Below are 24,103 nucleotides of genomic sequence, written 5' to 3' on the forward strand. Positions count from 1 at the left end.
CACATGGACCTGTTTAAGGATTGCAAATACATTAATGTAATTGTCAAAGACAGTTCCCACACTCTGCACTGCAAGCCTTACTACTTCATTCGCCTTTTCCAACGTCATAGACCTGTTTCCTTTCCTTCTCATAACATTTAAGTATTAGATACATTAAATTTATCTAACTGCCCAAACGGTTCCCCCACTCTGCACTGCCAGCCTTTACTACTTCTTTCACCACTTCCTACGTCGAGGGGCCTCTTTCCATGCCTTCTCATAGCATTTTAGGATTGAAGATACATTAATCTAACTGCCACAGACGGTTCCCACACTATGCTCATACTTTACTATTTCCTAAGCCATTTCCTACATCGTGTACCTGTTTGCATCACTTTCCGTAGCATTTTAGTATTTTAGATACGTTAATTCAATTGACACAAACATTGACCACACTCCGCACTGCTAGCCTTTACTATTTCTTTCACCATTTTCTATGTCGTGGACATGTTTCCATCCCTTCTCATAGCATTTTAGAATTGCTGGTACATTAATCTAACTGCTACAAACGGTTTCCAGTTCCCATACTCTGCACTGCTCACCTTACTACTTCCTTCACCTCATCTTACGTCGCGGACCTGTTTCCCTCTGTTTCCATAGAATTTTAGGATTTCAGATACCTTAATCTAATCGTCATAAACAGATCCCACACTCCAGACAACTCGCCTCTTCTACTTCCTTCACCACTTCCTACGTCACCGACCTGTTTCCCTCCCTTTCCATAGCATTTTAGGATTGCAGATACCTTAATCTAATCGTCATAAACAGTTCCCACAACCCCGGACAGCTCGCCTTGACTACTTTCTTCACCACTTCCTACGTCACGGACCTGTTTCCCTCCCTTTCCATAGCATTTTAGGATTGCAGATACCTTAATCTAATCGTCATAAACAGATCCCACACTCCAGACAACTCGCCTCTTCTACTTCCTTCACCACTTCCTACGTCACCGACCTGTTTCCCTCCCTTTCCATAGCATTTTAGGATTGCAGATACCTTAATCTAATCGTCATAAACAGTTCCCACACTCCGGACAGCTCGCCTTTACTACTTCCTTCACCACTTCCTACGTCACGGACCTGTTTCCCTCCTTTTCCGTAGCATTTTAGGATTGCAGGTAACTTAATCTAATCGTCATAAACAGTTCCCACACTCCAAAAAACTTGCCTTTACTACTTCCTTCACCACTTCCTACGTCACGGACCTGTTTTCCTCCCTTCCCATAGCATTTTAGATTTGTAGATACCTTATTCAATCGTCATAAACAGTTTCCACACTCCGGACAGCTCGCCTTGACTACTTCCTTCACCACTTCCTACGTCGCGGGCCTGTTTTCCTCCCTTCCCATAGCATTTTAGGATTGCAAATACCTTAATCTAATGGTCATAAACAGATCCCATACACCGAACAGCTCGACTTTACTACTTCCTTCATCACATCCTACGTCGCGGACCTGTTTCCTTCCCTTCCAATAGCATTTTAGGATTGCAGATACCTAAATCTAATCGTCATAAACAGTTTCCACACTCCAGACTGCTCACCTTTATTACTTCCTTCACCACTTCCTACGTCACGGACCTCAAGCTAGTGACGTCATTGGATTATATTTATGATGATCCATACCGTTTCTGTTCTAATATCTGTGGAATAATGCTATCAGCTATTTCTTTATCTACTGCATTCAAAAGTCAACAGCTGATCATATGTCTTTGTTTATGTGTCAAATACTGCTTCCATAAGGATTACATTGAAACTTTGAGACCCAGTGGGGCGGATTCCTGAGAGACTTTTTTAACGCCATATAGATGTTGGCACTCACCGATATGGTCTTTATCACCATGCAAAATTTGAAAACGATTGATTCAGCCGTCTAGGAGGAGTTTGCGTATTACGAAATGCATAAGAGTCGACGTATAAGAGCTTCGCTCGCTCCGCTCAATAATTTTGTTAGTTTACAATTTGTTATTGAACATAAATGTGCGCAATCAGTGATACATGTTGATATTGTTTTAGTCTTTGTCAGTTAAGAGCTTCTTCGCTCAGTCCATTCAATCGTCGTAAGATTGGATGGCTTTTAGGGTATATTTTCACCTTAATGACATATTCTCTAAATTTTCTAAACCAAACCCTAATTTTTGTTTAGATTAAGAGTCTTTTGAGCCTAGCTGTTTCAATTCATAAAAGAATTACAAAACTGAATACCCCACCACAGCTAACCTGCAGACTAAGCGAACTTCCATATTTGCCTGAATTTATTTTAAAATGAATCTATTTAAATAACACAAGGTTTAACGAGTACCTAGGTTTGCCACTACAGGGAAGGGAGGCTAATAATTTGGGATTTTATGTAAAATATTAATAGCTTAGAATAAAATAAATAAATTCGCCAAGATCAAACATATCCATAAACAAGCAAACCACAATATTCTCCATAAAAATAACATGGTAATTTCAAATTTACAGTTTTTTTTCTCCGTAACCAACAACCGCACAATAACTCTTTAATATACTAAATTATTTCTGATTTAAGCTCTTTATAATGGTCTAGAGACAAATTAGGATATTTTGTGTTTTGAGGGTCAAAAATTAGAGTAAACGATTTTTATCCCATAACCTCCTCCCTTTATTTGTAAAACCACCTTACACCTTCAACCCAAATGTTATCAAAATCGGGCCAAAATTACATAGGTTATCACGTTCACGGACATATAGCATTTTGAACGGTTGGCGTTTTTGGTCTCTGGCGACATCAAAATGAAAAAAATTTGATATTGTACCTGTCCGATATTTTATTGTTTTATACTTTTATCGCGAAATTCCTGTGGTATCGATACTGCAGTTCTGATATAATATCGATTTAAGTATTGGAAGATTGTCCCTAGACGGATTGCTCCATGTTCGCTGCCGCTGCCGCCCACCCGCCAACTCGCACGCCGAAGACTAGGTGCCACCCCGACAACCCGTCCACGACCACACTAAAGAGGTGGCGGGTTGACTTAGCGACCCACGTGTACTTACTCGTCTAGGCGCCACCACTACAACCAACCACCACAAATTTATCCGTCTTATTTGGCGCCACCCTGACAAGGAGCTACTACGTCAACCCACCAACTCAAATTTCTTCCTCTTTTTGCTGGCGAGATGTCGTGGTGGCACCTTGACGTGCTACCAGACCCACTGAGACAACAATAACACTGCTTTTAGTTTAACATTCTTATGAAAGTTGTGTTGAGGTTTTGCCTTGTTGTAAAGTATATATGGGATTTCTATTTGTTTTACTTAGACTAACAAAACTTTACTTAAAAAAATTTACAACCTTTAAAAATCGCAACACTGTTCTTGAAGCAGCGAATAAATGAACTTGATGGACGTCAACATTTTTATTATAAGTTACTGTATAATACAATTTGTACCATCCTCGAGTTGCTTCAATAATTGATTATAATACACTAGCTAAGTGTATACTGTTTATAGTAAACGATACAATCGAAATCAGCTAATAGAGTGAATTCTGGATTGTGATGATTGTTATTTTATAATGTTTACAAAAACAACAGAAAAACTCAGAAAACTGTATTTTGTAGTTAAATAATTTCCATGGTTCAATTTTAGTACTTAAATTTTATTAATATTCAATGTATATTATATGTATGGATATATAATGTAATCATATTAAATTAATATATTAATGTAAATTTTTAATATTTATATAGATATATTATTAACATGAATATCATAGCACAGACAAGGTATGAGAATTTTTATGTGTATTTACTGATGCACCATGATTTCGGAAGAAAATACGTTCTTCATTACCGACGCTTTCCCTACTCTTTCTACGCTCTAGTGGATAGAATTAACACCTCGTAGATCACAAAAAGTTTGCGAACATTGTTTTGCCTTCTCTGCATGCTACTTGTCAGTTTTATTTTTATTTTATTTTTATTTTTATTTTTATTTTACATACCAACGGACAAACTCAATTTTTACATTCTTACAACAAAACAAGATGGAATGATGGAAAAAATATTTAATAACAATAATCCGCTTTGGCCTTAGTAAAAATACATGAATTTAGATAATAAAGAATGTAGCCTACATAATAATTCAAATGTAAATAAATAACATATACAAATAACATAAATAATAAATAGATGTTGAAATATACAAAAATAAACAATACCAAAAGACTATAATATTTACAGAACAACATAATTTTACATAGATGAATACATAATTAAACGTTGTTATTCATATCTATGGCCACTTGTCAGTTAACATAGGCTAAGAACTGTTATAGTTTACGGCGTCGTGTTAGTAGAGTATAGTTAGTAGGCCAAAAAATTAAAAAAAAACCTCCTAGCTCAAACTAAAATCAACATGCATAATATTTCAAAAGAGGATCATAAAAATTAAGGAACTATACATTTTCGGCTTCTACCCTTCTCCTAACAACTTACGATTAAAATTGTGTAACTTTTTTGCGACCTCATAACTCATGGACTTCATCGAACTATTCGGAGTAGGAGGAAACTATTACTTTGACTGTTTATGTCTAAATGCAGAATAATATATCGCATACTCAGAAACCTTATCTAGTTATCTATTAAATTTTATGAAATGTAGTTGTGACAAAGTAGCTCTTAAAGCACACAGCTCACATAATGTATGGTAGGCCTAAATGATGTTTTTCTTGTCCATATGAACTTTGTCAAGAATAACACAACTGAGTTTTTTATAACGATGAGCCATAATTCAATAGTCCATATCGACAAACGAAGACTTTGACGGCTGAACTATTTCGCACTTGCGATCTCCAGCTTTATGTCTTGTATAAACCGATTACAGAACAGTAAATAAATCAATGTTTTTTTTATAAATTATTTCCAAACCACCCGATTTTGATCCTCTGCCAGAAGGCCAACATTTCTTACTCAACCCGAAAGAAATGAAAAATGTCTGGCCCCGACCTAAGACCCCTGATATTATTATTTAAAAAAAAAATATACTTATTTATAAGCTAGTCTCCTAGGTCTTTTCGTCGACCAGATTGTTGGAAACAAAAGATCAACTCATCAAGTAATACCACGTGTGTTTCTAAACCCTTAAGTTCAGAATTAGAGTTAAGAATCAGAATATAGAAGGGCCTCATAGATTCTTAATACGGCCCTCGTTTGGCAAATCAACTGACGGAACGTACGTGATTTTTTTCACTTTGGCAGATTGCGTGTAGATATTTATAAACATAGGTTATACTGTCATTGCAATCCTGAAGCAGCGTTTACACCGGAGTTTAAAATGTTTGGAACATTTTATTGCTAACACTTGTTTCTAATTCATATGTACGGCAACAAAAGTTTATAACAGATGGAGCACTTTTCTTTGAATTTGTTCGAAATAATTCTATTCACCGTTCCCGAGAACACGAGGTCCTTCTCGAGATAGCTACATAAACTTATGTTTTACTGGCCGTGGCAGAGTGTGTTCTGTTCTATCACAGTGTGATCTGTTTATATTACTTCTCTGTGGTTCTATTTAGTAGCCCGGCCGGTAACTGGTGGCGGACACCGGTGGCCGCCACCAGTGGCCTCGTGTGAAAGGGCCCTAAACAACGGATACGAGACGGTACTGGGCAAACCGTCACTGCAATCCACATCAAAATACAGTAGCAATGACCTGTAAACTCTAAAAAACTGTTCCGAACATCAAAATGTTTCTGTTCAAAAAGTAGTTTTCTTCGTTTGTGAGGAACATTTGTTGTAAACACGTCTTCCGAACTTCTATGTAAACGCGGCTATAGGTGGTAAAGTATTTTTGGTATTTTGGTGTTAGACAGCTCAATGCGTTAAAAATAAATTGTCGTATTTTATGTATGTGCCAAGTTAAGTCACGTATTTATACGTAATAAAAACTTAAATTAGCTATAAAAAGGATCAACAAATAGGTTCTGATAGTAAGAGTAAAATGATGTCGAAAGATCACTTACGAAGCAATTCCTTGTCGGGAAATAAGAAACAACTCCATACAACAAAAGAAGATAAATGCATTTGTAATGAATGAGTACGAGATTTTTAGTTTAATCATTGTCTTTTATAGAGACCAGATATTGTTGCGTGTTTATTATTTCCTGTTGCTATTAATGGCTTAATACGTGTAGAACATTTTCTGCGGTCATCAGTAGATGAAACTCACCAATTAAATTAAACAACCTAGATAAAAATCAATATTTGGTACTTATTAGATACACAGACAACTCTCGTTGATGTCTGATTTCAGCCACAGTGCATACTGTACCCATCTGTACAACAGTGCAATATACCACAGAGATGGCCAAATGTTACCAAGACAAGGACCTCATGTTCACACTCGTTACACAAACCTACGCCTGTCTCGGTATAACAGCCTCAGTCGGAGCCAACTCGACTAATGAAGGTGACTAACCATCATTACCTTTGCTATTTTAGCCACAACCACAAACACACTTGAAGCTCTGCCTGAGTGTGTTGGAGAAAACATACAAGTTAAATGGAGATAGTAGTTTACTCAACGACCACGTAAAGATAGTCTTGGCGAGTGCCTTTAAAATTTCTAAGAGTGGTACGAGGCTAGTTACCAATTACTCGAGATGCATACACTAATTTGCCTACGACAGTTTTTTTTTTAATGTACTTACAATCAAGCTACTGATAACGTCTTAGTTTTCGTTTAAAACATCTCATTGCCACTGACTGTGATGCATCGACTCATTGTTCCAACCACTCACGCATTGTATAATCAATTAAATTTGCCTTTACAGATGATAAGTTTGTTTTAGAATCATTACAATTTTACTTCTTTTCGCTCAATAATTGAACCTCATTGGTCCAATCGTGTACTGTAAAGTAACAAAACAATGCTGTTAAGTAAGTAAACAATATTGTTACAAGTGAGTCTTGAGTAAGTGAGTCTTCTCAATTCTAAGAACTTAATTGAAAAAGCTAGTTTAAAAAACTGTCGTAGGTATAAAGAAGTTTACGGTCGAAACGATGTTTTTCTGCGGTACTTTTTTCAAGTCCTACCTCTATAGTATGGTTAAAATAAGCGAAAAAATCCATAAACCTATATTTTTATTGTACTACTACATCCTAGAACGCTGGACTCAGGTCTGGAACTGTTTCACATTCCTTCAAGCTAGACCAAGAGGGTCGCAGCGTAATGACATTGCTAAAGTCTAATGGTGGTTGAATAGATTTGAACCTAGGATCTCGGGTACCAAAGCCCTGTGATCAACTACTAGACCAACGTGCACCCTTGCTGCATAAATTATACACGTTACTGTATATTCTACAAAGTGTTAACTCAAAACTATTTAAGCTACTGACTAAGATAGGGCCCACTCCAGTGACGTGTTTTTTCTATCTTTATTGTTTACCTTTAAGCAAATGTACTGTACACTGGCTCAACAGAAAGATATACCGTATGATAAACATCTTCATTTTATTTGAAATTTTGATTCGAAACAACTGTTTCTGGTGGAGTAGAAACAGATTTATAACATTTATATATGTGGAAACCATACGAATGGATAAATATTTAGTATGTTATAGTCCTTTAGATTATGAACAAAATGGTACAAAAGCTTATGGGAGAAAGTATGTGTCAGATTGCTGATACTGTACCGTCTATTCAGTATGACGTTGCCTTTAAAAGTTAAAAAGGGTGTAGTAGCCTATAGTTTGTTATGTCTCAAATACGAGTTTTGAACCCTACTGAAATGCGTGATTTGCGCACGGCACCCTCGTTTATCATATTGTCTCATTGCACAATTTTAAGCTAACAGATTGCAAACAATGTTTCATTAAATGTGGTTTTGTGAAGGACAGATGGAGACACCATTAGTATGGATTAAACTGTTACCTCTGCACCCATATCAACCCGTCGCCCTTTCCCAAATCAGCTGGACCAAAGTGATTAAAAGATACATGAAATATTCCAAATTATAAACTTAAGAACTGAGTGATAATACACGTATCGATGGTGTTTGTGAGACTGCAACTGTGATATTATCACATATACTCACAACGCGCGAATGCGGCCGTTGGCATGTGAGCATGTTTGGTTTGGAAGGAATGTAAGGTTAGAAATAGCCGCAAGTTCCAACATCCACCTCCATTGCACCGCCACAGAACGTCAAGTGTAAGTTGTGTTCTGTAACTAATCGATTTCGGTTAGTGCTTACTCTAGAACTTCGGTGGATTATGGGAAATTCCACAACATAACCCTCAGAGAAACCCAATACCCATAGGGAACCTCCAGAGGGTTAAAACGCCCGAAATCCATGACATAACCTATTTTTATATTAGATACAAATGCAAATACAAATATATTTATTCTGAAAATTACAACAGCTTGGCCTCACCAAGTTTATAAAACTTGTCGGTGAGGTCCAATTGATACAATAAGGCTAACAAACAAATAATTTACATTTTTTTTTCTTTTTTTGAACAAAGATTTCTTAATGTCCTATATTTCTACGGCGGTTTGTGGCAGGCACTTTATGTTAGATGAATCCACTTATGTTCAATAGAAAACATGTCCTATAGCCAACGCTAAAAAACGATAATACAATCTCCAGAGGACGCCATCAACCAAATTTCACAACATAATCCATAGAGAAAGAAAACACCCAATGTCCTTGACAAAAATTTATAGAGAGAGGTAAAACACCCAAAGTTAAAAAAATATCCTTCATAAAAAGCAAAAAGACAAAGTCCTTAACATAACCTATCAAAGAAGCAACTCTCAAAGTGCATGACATAAACTATAGAGAAAGCCAACACTCACCCAAAAATTATGTTTAGAAATTGAAGATTTGGTCGTAAGTTGATAAAGTTCAAAGCATAATCCATAGAGGAAGCAAATACCCAACGTCCAGTCCATAAAAAAAAATATAGAGAGAGGAAAAACACCCAAAGTCCAAAACATAATCACAAGAGAAAGCAAACACACAAAATAAATGACCTTCAGACAGAGGAATCAAATGCCCAAAGCCATAACCCATAGAGGAAGATATTACCCAGATTTCAATCAATACAAAATTTACTTCAAAACATTCATGGTTCATAACTTGAGTTACATCGATATCTTGTTGTATTTTTATTAATAAATTGTTATGTCCGTACATTGATATTATAGTCAAAATTTTTACTGGTTCAAAAGACTCTAAAGACTCTGAGAGTTCAGACTCAGACTTTTATCTGAGGTTGTCTACTTCTTTAGGTCACACTGAAGGACCAACATTTTCCTGTGGCGAAATTTCTACTAGTGTTGGTTTTATGATAGGTTAAATGTAAAGGTTTATTTGAGTTAAAATTTGAGTTCAGAACTGAAAAAATAGTTCATGTGTCATAAAGAAATATATTGTTTTCGACAGATTAACCTTTCATATTGATTCCGCCTAATGGTTGGTGTTGTTAGAAATCAGTGATTGCCATTAGTCATCGGTAGTTCAACTCAACTATGTTAATATTTATTCTGAATCTAGCTAAAGCTTTTTTAAATGGAAGCTTTAAAACGGGTGTCTACTTTCATTTATAGCCAAAGATATGAAGTTTTATAAGCCTCATTTCATACAAATAAATATTCCTAAGTAGCTGGCTGTTGGGGTCCTCACAAGTTCCAGATCTTGATAAAACACAACAACAAAGCTAGGATAGATAACAGTCTGATTCCATCCATTTCAATCTAATTTACCTGATGTATTGCTTTCTGTGAGCCCAGTCATTTGCTAATGGGGTGTATATGTTTTTGTTTTCATTTTTAAAGTTTGTTGATACTGTACTACAGTATGTTTGCTGTAAAATACTAAATCAAGTTGCTTCATCTGTAAGCCCAATTATGCCAATATAATTGTTAAAACATTTTGTTACGTTATTGCTCAAAGTTTTCTATTATCATCAAGTCTTGGTAATACTCGAAATGTAATTAGGTTCTAGACTGAGGGGAGGCTGCATGTATAGCTATAATTGTTTGGGAAATGAAAACCATTTCACGAACTTTGCACTTGCAAAATATTTTAACTGATTGGAATTCAAGTTTTCCTTATGGTTATGTTAATTTACGTTTTCAAAAATTACCAATTCATTTGGCTAGGTTGGCCCGAAGTATTGTAAACAACTGCAAGATTTAATCACATGTAACCTGTTGGTTATATTTGTTTGGTTTTCATTCCGTAAAGTTTGCTCGGTGTCAAGGCGATGTGTTTGATCCAGTTCCAGCAGCTGTCCGTTCCAGTTCCAAGTAACAGTGACTGACGTGGAACGGGTTATTTAAACGCGTCACTAGACAGCTCGTCTGTTATAGAGGTGTGTTAAAGCTACGAACAGTAGCCAGCAACCTTTCGAGGATATAAGAGACTCAATTTGACTCTCGCCTAGTGCTGCTAATGTTGACAAGAGTTTGGAGAGAGTCACATACTCAAGTGTCAAAACATGTGACAACTTACTAACTGTATTGCAATATTGGCCATGCACACGTGATTCAACCACTGATGAGCTGAGCAAAAACTGTTAATTGGTCAAGTTAAAAAATTTATTTTTTTGGGGAGATTCATTAAAATTTACTTGTTCAATGTTGTTGGTCGTTGAACACTTCAATGTGTAACAAAATTATAATGTAAGATTGATATTGTTCCAAAAACAGGGAAACGTATCTGCGAAATTTTAGGTACAAATAAACAACAATTATGTAATATAAGCTAGTTTCATTGGCTGCGTAATTTTAAGATAAACATTTCAGTAAGTTGACGATAAAGTTTCTTAATAAATCTTCAAGATGCACATTGATCAAAGTTTTGTTATAAGGCCTTTAGTAGAGGAAGTTCACGAGTTCTCCTTACCTGACACTACAGACAATTTTTCGTTTTCAAGATTGGAATAACTTACATCTAGGTTTGGCCAGTTTGGCCCAAATCAGTACGCAGTATTACCACATACAGTATCTTAAAAAACATTAGCGACTGGTGGAATGTGAACTCAGGCCCCTCAGAACAGGTATCGTGCGTAAAAAAAAAACACAAGTGACGTCCCACGAATTGAACAGAAGATTAAAATTACTAGACAAGTTGAAAAAACACTTTAATAAGCTATATTTGTGGTAAGACATTATTACAAAATAATAGCTTAAAATTCCCTCAGCCAAATCCTGATAATAGGTAACAACCCTGTAATATACCACTTTTAAGGCTTCAACTCTTTAGTCAACGTACACTATCGACGGTTTTTGGCCATTTTAATCTAATGACGTTTGTTAGTTTATTGAAATAATTTTACTGGCGCCAAAATAATACACAGTTAGGCGTTACCACGGATTACACATGCTGTGGGATTTAATTACATAAAGCAAATGTAATTTAAGTGTGATTAAGAGACTACATGTTGAAGGCAACCACTAGAATGAATAATATCTTCGTATAAATAGTATCTTCGTTAATTAACCAAGTTATCCAGAAAAACTAAGGTGAAAGCGAAGAAGAGGTCAAATAAATAGTCGGGGAATTTGTTGATATGAGAATCGTATAGCAAGGTGGACGCAGATGACTCAACATGACGGAGCTAAACTTGGACTTGCGGTGTAGGGTTACTGTGGCTCTCAAACGCGCAGACCAAGCTGTGGGTACAATTCCATCACAATCTGTGAATTTGTTGTGTTGAACTATAATTGGATTTATCTACAAGTAACATTAGATTGCATAGCTTAATTTCGGGAATGTGTTAGTGGATTCTACATGTAGGTATAGCAATTTGTTGTTTGATTACTAGTTCGTTAGGTGTAACGGAACTGAGTAAAGATAAGTTTTGAATAGTAATAGTTAAACGATTAACGATATTGAAAGTTGACATTTCATTATTTTGTTATGTGAAACCTGTGTTAATATGTGTTTCATGTACGGTTTTGTTTGAGTACGCTTGAGCTAAATGTATTCTCTTTTTTTTTTAAATGAGCAAGAAAGCAATTTACTCTATGGTTTTATAACAAGAGAACATGAAATTATTTCGTTTTCCAATTAATCATCGTTTCGCAAAACTAATTTCTTACTGAATGGATGTCAAAGTAACAATGGGACCTCTGTAGCCAGTTGGTTTGATCTCAAATAGGTCATTGGTAATGTTTTGTAGTAATCAAACAATTACACATTACACATCGAGTTGTAAAGGTCAAACCCATATTTTCCATTGTTGTATGACATCTCTTGATACTTTTGTAAATAGAATAATGATGCCATCAGCGATTGAGTAGTTAGGTGTTTCTATTTGCTTACATTTTGCGTATTAACATTAGTGCGTGAATTGGAATATTTACCATTGATGAAAGCCAAATCAAAAGTTTTTTTTTTTTCATTTGTTGGAACATTGTATTAGTTTTCAGTCACTTATGCAGTACTGCATGTCACACACTTTGTATCATACTGTCCGTGTGATTTCCGTTTCATATTGATCTAGTTTTTGCTCGTTATAGCCACATGGCAATGCATCTATTTTACTGTACTAGGTAATCACAAGAGCGTTGCCCATTTTGAGAACTAGACGGCCTCAATCACTACTTTCCAAAACGTTTGCGGTCCGAAGGTCTGGATGTGGCCTCTGTCTTATTGCCTTAAAAGTAAGAAAACTCAATTAAACATCAACACCAGACGAGCAGATCTGGCAGTGAATGAAACTGGAGATCTGATTTGTAACAATAAAAACTCATACACACAATACCTAATGTTAAATTTAGTTTCTATTCTAGCTTCTACTGCGGAATTGTAGGATAACATTCACATAACTCTCTGTCCAATCGACTGAGCTGTGCGGATTTCAAAGTGATTACAAGGTTTTAATGTAGTTTCGTGCATTTAAGGGTTTTTGTTTTTTTAACCAAGCGGTTTTAGAAAAACTTTCATTTTAGCGAATTTCCCATATAGGGAATAAGCTATTACCGTAGTACTCACGGTAAGACCTGGACCCGGGACCGATTTTTTTTCGTTTTGAGGTCCCTAGAGGCCAAAAACACCATCCGTTCAAATTCATATATATATATACAGTATTTCATATATATATATATATATATATATATATATATATATATGTCCGTTAGCGCGATAACTCGAGCAAAAATGATCCGATTTTGATGAAATTTGGCACAAACGTGTAAACCAACGTTTATTCGAACGAGTTCGCGAACCAGCATGATCGGACCATGGGAACGGGGGTTTATGGGGGCTTTTATGGGGTAAAAATGGGGTTTTCCCATTTTTGACCCAAAAAACATAAAATTTTGCAATTTCTTTCTAAACTATTTTGTAGAGCTTAAAAAACAAATTATTTAGTATATTGAAGCGTTATAATGTGCCTAATGGTTACGGAGAAAATTCCAAAAAATTGTAAATTTAAAATTCCCATGTTATTCTTATGGAGAATAAGTAAACTGTTGTAGTCTGCTTGTTTATAAACATATTTTGCCCAAATTTGGAAAATGTTTTTATTTCTTACTAACTATTAACATTTTACATAAAAAACACTTTTACCCTCCCTGTTGCAGCAAACCTAAGTATGTGTAAAACTGATTCTATTTAAATAGGGAATAAATGTGATATTTTTAAGGAGACATTTTAGTGTAAATCCATTCAGGTAAATGGCAATTCGCTTAGTCTGCAGGTTTGCTGCGGCGGGGGTATTTGATGTTCTCTTTATTTTGACCCATAAAGCCATTTACCTGAGTTTGGCTGTTTACTTGATTACAGGACACTCTGTGTATATTTGAATTTGAACGGATAGTGTTTATGGCGTCTGGGGACATCAATACGTAAAAAAATGAATCTGTCCTGGGTCTAGGTCTTACTATGAGACCTACGGTAATAGCTTCCCTTTTTCCTATTTGGGAAATTTTGTAAAACCCTTGAATATGATTGAAACTGATCGTTACACGACAGCTAAGTATGTCAAGCACGATTTTCTGAAGACTTGATACAAAGTAGGTGCCACTCCGTCAAGGCAGCTTTCAAAGAAACACAGTTTGGCCACATTGATTCAAGCAAGTGTGTGCCAGGTGAATAAAACGATTTTCTTTGTAGTCACTGTGGCGATTATTGTTAGTGGGCCAGGTGGTCATATTTATAGATGGCGGTTGATATGACTCCGGTATTAGCGGCTGACTCAACGCGCTGACTCATGGTCTATTGTGGTTTGAACCGAGTCTTTGTTATTACTCTACGCGCAACTCGCTCTGATAACAATGCGCGACATTCTCAACCTTTGCCAAATTACACCGATCATAATCTCCTTTGGATGGTGAAATCTTAAGGTGTTTTATAAATGAAGTGTAAGGTGTCTTAGATGAACTAAAGTGATTCCGTGGCAGTGTCTTGGGCTGATGAAGCCAGACATTGTTCGTTGGAGAACGGTGGCCACATAGCGATTCACCAATGGTTCAAGGGTCCGTTTTAATATACAGATTCACCAATGGCCCAAAGGTCCCTTCTAATATACACCAGTCCTCATGTCTGTGCTTGGTTACTGACTAAGGTCAGCTGCTTTTTTTTTAACAGGACCAATCTTTAACAGTTCAGTGATTAAGTACAGCTGGTCCGTGTTTTGAGCCATCGAATAGCTAAAGACATTACTTCTAATCGTCCTGTATATTAGGTGAGTACTTTTGTCCACTGAACTACTCGAAGTTCCAATAGCTATTTACGTTACAAGTGTAGTAAGGGTGTTTTTACATAACGCACGTGAATGTTGTGCAACGAGCGGACGCGAGTTGCATAATTCATCTAAGTGATGTAAACACGCTCTTGCATAACGTGTAACGAACAAGATTTTACCTGACCCGACAATATACAGGGGGTTACTTACAATATTTTTCATTATCCATTTCACTCATCTTCTAAAAGTAAAGTTCTTTTACAATCAAAAGCTAGGTTAAGGAAATACGTTAAAGCATAACAATATCATTCATGCGCACAGCTGGTTTCTAGCGTTGAACGTCGTTGGCTCCATAGAGGTCTATTTTTTAAAGTTAAGCACCCAATATTATTTAAATGGGTTTCATTACCTCACCGAGTGAGTTTTTTTTAACTTTTCATCACTCGTAAAGTAAAGAAGGTGTATACATCAGGCTTGGGATAGGGAAGTTTAACATGGTGGGCTAGGTAAAATCGTTAAATTAACTACATCTTTATTGTACATATATTAAGTTTACGAGGTCTGGCGTAGGCGTAAAACGTAATACACTTATTACCGTTACCTTAAGTTACCTTACGGTGAAACAAATTTTAGTTTTAGACTTTGACTAAATTGTCAGATGCAGTAAATAATTGGTATGTTTCAAACCCCATTCTATTATTAAAATGATAAGTTAAGCAGTGTCTTTTGAAAAATAATGTTGGCTTACAATACTAGCTAGAGCTAGACTATCGACTGTGGACTCCACGTCTCCGATCACAAAGGTCCACAGCCGCAAGTCGCGACCACCAGAGCTGCGGCCTCGTCACCAGAGTTAACTAGAACCATCCATCAGAAACCACTTTGATCTTAGCTCTTCTCATTTATTTCACTCATAAAAAACCTATGTAAAAATACCCAATGATTTTTTAAATCGTCTTATTTATAAATGACTCCCCGATGGTTTACCTTATCTTATGGACAAAAATATTTTTATTATTAGTAAATTGTTTGTGGATAAATGTTGGGAAGTGCCAAATTCGAGATGCAACTCACGATTAATTAATCCACTTCTCCACGATGGTCAACATTAGGTGGGAATAATCGGAAAACATTATTTTTTTAATTTAAAATTTTACAAGCGAAGCCACGATGGGTTTGCTAGTATTATTATAAAGTTTTTTATGTGCGCACTTACATTATAAAACTACCCCCGCCGCAGCAAACCTGCAGACTAAGGGAATTTCCATTTACCTGGCTGGATTTATTCTATAATATTCCCTTAAAATTGTCAGATTTATTTCCTATTTAAATAACTTTAGTTTTGATAAATATTTAGGTTTGCCGCTACAAGGAATGTGTTAAAGTGCGTTTGTTTATTCAAATTTTGATAGCTTAGTATGAAATAAACAAAATTGTCATATCCATAAACAAAAAAACAACAACACTTTCTTTATTCTCCATAAGTATAACGTGGGAATTTTTAATTTACAATTTTTTTAATGATCTCCGTAACCGTTAGACACACAACAACACTTCAATATAAAAAAATAATTTCTTTTTTAAGTTCTACAAAATGGTTTGGAAAGAAATTGTAAAATTTTATGTCGTTAGAACAAAAATGTAAAACCCCAATTTTGACTCCATAAACTCTTGTTCACATAGTCCGATCATGCTGGATCGCGAACTCGTCGAATAAACGTAGCTTATTTAAAATCCATTTTCATAAACTGTTTTGTTTCTTCTTTACAATTTTGAATATGGTTAACATTCAACTTAAAGAGCAGCTGCGCACATATTTAAATTTAATTTTAATCCGTTGTAAATAAAGATGGTCAACATCACTGACTCTTTAAAAGCAAACTCTAAAATACGAGACGACCCCTTTTAGTTAGCGCACATGAAAAGAGCCCAAAAACTCAGGCAGACGCTTGAAAAGCGCCCGGACCTCCGAGGTCCTCCCCAAGACGGTGCGAAAAGAGCCCGGGCTCCTCCTACAACTAACTTTCACAACGAGTCTTCAAAGGAGAAAGAACCAATAACACAGATGAAATACATGAATTTGTTTATAATATTAAAAGTAATGGTACCACTTACCATCTATTGTATATTTACCGTCTTGTGAGTAACAGTATAAGCGTAAATATATGTTTTAAGTGTTATAAGACGTATCTTTATTTACTTTCCGTACTATTAAAAGATACACTGTTAAAAGATACATTATTAAAATATAGATTATTAAAAGATATTTACATTACTAAAAGATTTAGTCTGTTTACCTATCCTAACCTAACCTAACCTAACCCAACGAATCACAACAGTATTTCAGAACATGAGTCAGCGTCCTCCTCCTCAGGTACCTGTGGAGACCCGGGCTCTTTCCATGCTTAATATTAGTGAACCTTTTTGGGGTTTAAAATTTCGGGTTTTTTTCATGTACCCCGTTTAGTTACCATTCGTAGCTTTGCTGGATAATGAGCTTTACAATGACAACTTAATCATAAAAAGTAAAAACAGTAGGGTGACTGAATAAGGGACGTAACAGAGAAATGCCTCATTATATTAAGTGTGTATAGAAGATAGATGGTAAGAGCTGTCAATAAGGTAATTTGTTAGTTTGTGTTGACCAAAGATACAGTTATTTCAGGTAATATTCCTATTTTATTTAATCCACTTCCTTTAAAGCTATTCTTGGCAAAACTTGTGCAGCAGCCTGAGTAGGCTAGTTATCGTTACTTTCAACGAGGAGCAATTCCTTGGCAATCTTTGCTGCTGGAGTTTAAAGTAGAAATATTGCCAAAGATATAAATAGACTTTTATAACGGAGCCTCTGCACGAGCGAGATTGCAAACGATCGAGTCTGTCAAAAATTCTGTCTCCACACTTTCATCACTGCAAGCTAAAATTTACTGTTCAACATACCATCAAGGAATAGTTTCATCACACAAAAATTGTATCATAGGTTTTCGGATCTTTACGGAATATAATTGGTTGGACGAAAGTAATGTTTATTAGAGCTGGGTTAAAAATTATTACTTTGCTGTAATGGCTTATGGTAATTTATTAAATTCACGGTTACCAGTTAACATATTTGATACCACATCAACCACATATTTGGTGGTTGCATTGATTGTTTTTGCCTGGTAACTATAACATGAGAATTCAAAACATTGCACTATAGATATTTTGAGGATCGGTTAGATAAATTATTTTGTAACATATTTTTTTGTAAACAAAATCCTTAAGGATTCATTTTTGTGTGAAGAAAATCGCGCCTACACTACGTCTCTTGGTACGTCATGAAGGCTACTGTTATTTCATTTCTTATTTAATTAATGGTTCCACCATAAATCACGAATATTAGAACATAAACTATATGCATCCTAAATATAAACAAATTATGTCACTGGCCTGAATATCCAAACAGGTCTATACTGATAGCCGTAACAGCAGGTTTGGACTTTTTTGACTGTTCCATTTAAATACCTTCGGGACAGTGACCTCATTTGATTATGTCCATGATCCATACTGATTTTGCTTTAATATTCATGCACTCAAGTAAATATGCTAATAGCTATTTACCTTACAAGTGTAGTAAGAGCGTTTTTAGATCACGCAGGTGAATCTTGTGCAACGAGCGGAAGCAAGTTGGTAGTAGTTATATATCGATGGTTGCATAAGTCACCTAAGTGATGTAAACACGCTCTTGCGTAACGGGTAACGTACAAGATTTAACCTGACCCGACAATACTGTATATAGGAGGGTACGTACAATATTTTTTATTTTCCATTTCACTCATCTTCTAACAGTAACGTTCTTTTACAAACAAAAGCTACGTTAGAAATAGTATATTACGTTACTAGTCCTGAAAATAAGTGTTTACCGGACGAGTGTGGTCGTTCCCGTGCGAGACGAAGTCGAGTACGGGATTACCATACGAGTCCGGTACACACATTTTGGACGAGTTACGTACGATAGTTTACGCCATACTACTTAATCCGTACAAATCCTTATATATTTCCACCAACTAAAGGACTAAAAATCACTAGTTATGAGAGGTTATGTTTTTGTTTATAACTACTAATTGCCACGAAAATACAGTATAATCAGCTGATTGGTGTCCGGTAAAACTCATTGCAGAACAGTATTACGCAATGAAACCCCATTTGAATAAGCTGGCGGCAAACAGCTGTTTTCTGGACTAAATCCTTGCGTGGAAAGTTCATCAAAATAATGTAGTGTGGCGTAAAATTCTTTAAAGCACAACAATAAAATTCAAGCGCACAGCTGATTTCTAGCGTTGAACGTCGTTGGCTCCATAGAGGTATATTTTTTTAAGTTGAGCACTCATAAATGGGTTTCATTACTTCACTAGTGAGTTTTTTAAACTTTACTTCACTCATGAAGTAATGAAGTTTACATCACGCTTGGGATACGGAAGTTTAACATGGCGGGTTGGGAAAAAACATACACCAGGTGCAGAGAGCAAAGATGTTTAAAACAAGATGTTTTTATTTCATTTGAGCCCTAAAAAGGTTATAGATAAGTCTTCCGATGACACTTTGATATTCAAACACACAAAAATATTGTTTCTCTAGCATGTTACAGTTGAGCTATGTAACTTAATTTCTTACTAAAATCAGCTGTTTCTTTGGGATCAATTGTTAAAAGTACACTGATCAAGACCTGGACCTGTTATGGGTCCAGTTTGGTAAGACCAAAAAGCTAGTAACATTTGTCATGTTAGCTAGTAACATCGATGTATACAACATCGATGGTTGGTTACCAACAAACCACTACCGCAGAATAGAGTAGATTGTCTAGCACTATAACTTCTTAGCTATTTAGCTCTATGTAACTACAAAACATGTTTGTCAAGTTCAAGTAATGTTATTATTGCAACAATTTGATCTGTATATTCCCCCGTAGTCAGTAGAGATCTCGTGCCGTAGCTCAGACAGTGTTCAGATCAACGACTCACAGCGGCGAGGTCTCTTGGATATTTCTGTCTCACATATACTGACGAGTTGGACAGATCCAGGCCATCCAGAACTGACATCTTCTGCCACCTGTAACACCAGCAGAACACTCACTTGTGAGCTGAGAAAATTAGGTTTGAAGTTAAACAAATATCACGACGGTGTGGTGTTAGTGGCAAGGAAGTACACAAAAAAGTAGAATGTTCTTTCAGACACAGATGAACTACGTAAACAAAAGAGATGTCACCATAAAATGAAATGCATTTTTTTATATCTGCCATACGAGCTTTTCTCGCAGTAACATCTCATTCCACGCTAGAAACTAATTCAGTGTGAGCAAACTACTGAATACTAGTTTTGGTCCAGTCCGTGACGTTTTTGTAGAAAAAAAAAACAATTTAAAAAATCTGAGAACCTTATAAACAGAAGGAAGCTAAATATCAAACTTGCCACACTGAAATAAAATACTGAAATTAAACAACAGTTTTGAGAAAAGTTTACCTAACATATTGGGTGAAAAATAAAAAGCACACTCAAAATCGCACTATGGACGGAGGGTTGAAATAAGAATATTTTTTTACATCACAATGCATTAGGAATTGTCAACTATAAATCCGCAACAATAATCACACCAAACCAGCTTCTATTTAAATAACACTCTAAATCTAATTTAAATAGGAATAAATAAATAATTGAATACAAATGGTTTGCAACTACCAACATTTCCAACTGTTGCAGAGTAGTAACTGATTAATATGTTTGTGGTTCCGTGGTAAGTTACACAGCTATGTAATGGAGCATGTTAAATAAAAATTGACAAATTTCTCCATCTATTTAGTAGACGAACCTTTTGGTTTGTTTGAAGTTATTTAAGTGGTCTTCATAGATCACAGACGTACAATGTGCAAAGAAAGTCACTCATCCAGACCTAAATAAAACCGAGACTCACCCCACTAAATATACCCGACGCTGCAACGCCAGAAATATGTCTGTTCGTCCCAGTTACTAGATTGATTTACTCAGGTCACCTCTGGGGCCAGACGTGAAGAAGTGAAAACTGGATGTGGGGATACAATCTAAATAATTATACTGCCTACTTAAAGCACGACGAGTCTTCGCAATGAGTAAATTTATTAAATCTTTTGAAATATCATTGTCTTTGGGTTCAACTTTGGCTCATGAGATAAACTTTATGGAGGCTTCTGCTTTAAAAAATATATTTTTCCTACAGTTACCTAACAATGTACATGTTCTCTCACTGATTTGAGAAAGCAAAGTAGCCAATTCGCTCATCAGTGAGACAATGTAAACATTGTCTCACTCTAATTACTTTGTCTCACTCCAGATTTGCAACGTGAAGGCACGAAATAGTGAGCGCGTAACATGCAGGCAACGTCGTATGCGCGCGAAATACGTTGGCAGCACTGGCTGTAAATCAGCTGGTCAGCTGTTGTACTGTTGTATTTGTCACTTCACATTAAATGTTATATTAAAAGTTCACTTCTGTGTAAAAATAGGTTATGTTTCTTCACCAATTTATTTGTTTTATGGTAACTGTAGGAAAAGTATAATGTGTAACTCGAGTGCAAAGTACAATTGCCTCACTCGAGAAACCATTCCTCACTCGCCTACGGCTCGTGAGTAAGGATTTCTCTCGAGTGAGTCAATTGCTCACTTTTCTCACTAGTTGCACAAATAATTAATTTCTTGTCTTTGTTATAATTTTCTTCACGTTAAATCTGTTGTGACCCGTCAGAAGATGACACAGATGGTCATCATCAATGGGATCTTGTTTTTCGTAAGACAGAAACTGCTTTTAAAATCTTGTACTCAAAGACCTCTGGATCACTCGAAATCGACATCGCTACGCTCTACTCCCCCTTCATTGGTCAGCTTGACGGTGGTCGCCAAAAAAATTCTAATAGCATGCCCGAGCTCGTTTCCCCTTTACAGTTATATTTTTACCTTAAATACGCATACGTTTTGATTCTGGAACAATATACAGTAGAAGATGTGTACACTATTCATGCAACGGCGGTTCAGCTAGTATATTTTACCTAGCATAACCTAACCAAAATGCTCAATCTTTTGAAACATACTGATGTTTCAAAAGATTGAGCATTTTGGTTAGGTGCGTAATTACTAGCAGGGACACTGGTCCCTGCTAGTAATTACGCACCTTAAATTTCGTCCATACACACTACTAAGTTTGATCATAACCTAATTTTTGGTGTGTAACTTTTTACATTTGTACAGTTACATTGAAACGAGGTGGTTCACCAGAATTGTCATAATTAATTGTGAAACAAGATAACGACGAAAAGGTTAACGGATCATTAATCGCACAGCGTGTTGTATTAAGCACAAGCAGCCAAACTATTGCATCATAGGTGAGATTTACAACAGCCAGGTGGTGAACTACAAATAATCATCGAACTATTTTAGTCGAGGCATTGAGTTTCGGAGGCGTGTGATAAAAAAACACGCGCTTTTCTATATTTTTCAGGAAAAGGTTTCTTTGACACTGTTTTTATTAAAGCAGAGATTTTAATATGTTATAGGATCGGTGGTTGAATTAATGCTTGTAATAAGAAAGGACCATTCGTGATGTATGGGCGAAATTGTATTTGACAGACACTGAGGAATCTTAAGTTTTTTATTCATATTGATGACAAAGTTGTCAATAAACACCCTTGTGTATATTTATTTAAAATTTAAGTGCTTTATTTTCTTGAGTATTTTGAAGCGTATTCAACGTAAGCAATATGTGCCCAATCGATATTTGCCAAACAAATAGGGGAATATTCCACGAGCAGCATTGAAGGCCGAAGGTTTGTACGATGCCAAAAATGCCACCTGGCGTCGCCAACGCGCTGCGAGCTATTGGTATAGCATCGACATGTAACTTTGAGTGCAGTTAGGACCGAGAATAGAATTACCTCTTCTGAAACAAAATATTATGGCTGAGTGACTGGTTGGCTCGTCTAGTAATCATAAGATTGCCAGTTCGATCCTTAAAAGGCAGAAACTATTGCTGGTTAGATAATGGACCCAGCTGTCCTTGATCATTGGGCTTTAAATTAATGGTTCTGACTAAAGAACCAGCTGATCTTTAACAGTAACGAAGCTTTCGTCTCATTTATTGAACACTCGCCTTTGGCTTAAAATACCCACCCTGGTAGTGTCAGTGTCTTAAAAATGAAAGTCCTAGAATTACACATAAAACGCTTTCTATGGTAGTTGTGTCATGTAGTAATTAAGTAAACTAGGTGTACAATGCAGTTGTATGCTTGCAATATTGAGCAGAGCTAGCTTATTAATCCAATTCTTTTCTTAAGTCAATGTTACATCTGTTCCTCGTAAATGACTTGCGGTATCCAATGTCAATAATTTATTTGGTTCACTTAAATGGAATGTCTATTTGCAGTATTCTAAGTCAATTATAAGTATGGTTCACGTAAATGAATTGTCTACTTGCAGGAACCAAGTCTATGTTTCATCTGGTTCTCATGTATTAAATGTCTAATTACAGTATCCAATATCAATGATACATTTGGTTCGCATAAATAAAATGCCTATTTGCATGATCCAAAGTCAATGGTACGCCTGGTTTACATAAATGGAATGTCTATTTGTAGTATTCCAAGTTAATGATACGTCGGGTTCACGTAAACGAATTGTCTACTTGCAGGATCCAAAACAAAGGTTTATTTGATTCACATAAATGGAGTGTCTATTTGCAGTATCCAAACTCAATTGTATGTAGGCCTAGATTTGACACATAACTGGAATGGCTATTTGGATTATTTAAAGTCAATGGTGCATCAGCCTTATTTCGCCGACCATAATTATTGGTTTTTCATTTTGTAGTAAATTATGCTCAATGATATTAATCCGATTGTTCTTCCCTTTTTCTCTGTACGGTAGTTGTAATGTGCTATTTAGATGATTCGTTGACTAACATATGTTGCGACTCTTGTTTACCTTTTTATTGTTATCTCGAAAATAATGTCATGGCAACCAATTAACCCATAAGGCCCATGTTAAATTTCCAAAAGTTTGAATTCATGTAGAGAAAAGCCCTGTGGTCGTATTTGTACCATTTCAGATCTATACCTTCCCATGGTCGGTTACTATGACTGTGCTAAATTTGGTGCAGATCGCTTTAGCCTTTTGGGAGGAGTATTTGTAAAACAAAAGCAGGAGTGTAGTATAAGAGCTTCGCTTCGCTCCACTCAATAAATACAAAATGTGAGATTCTTTTACATATTTTTCACTACACTATGATGTTTTTAGCTGTTTTACATTTTAATTGGAGGCTGGAAGTTATATTTTGCTGACCACAATTTTAGATCGTCATTTGGGGACCGAGCAGGAGTTTACATCCCTAGGGCCGCAAAATC

The sequence above is a fragment of the Macrosteles quadrilineatus genome, unplaced genomic scaffold, assembly GCF_028750875.1.
Source record: "Macrosteles quadrilineatus isolate MER2022 unplaced genomic scaffold, UCM_ALF_1.0 Scaffold_2__2_contigs__length_208266976, whole genome shotgun sequence".
NCBI classification, from domain to species: Eukaryota; Metazoa; Arthropoda; class Insecta; order Hemiptera; family Cicadellidae; genus Macrosteles; species Macrosteles quadrilineatus.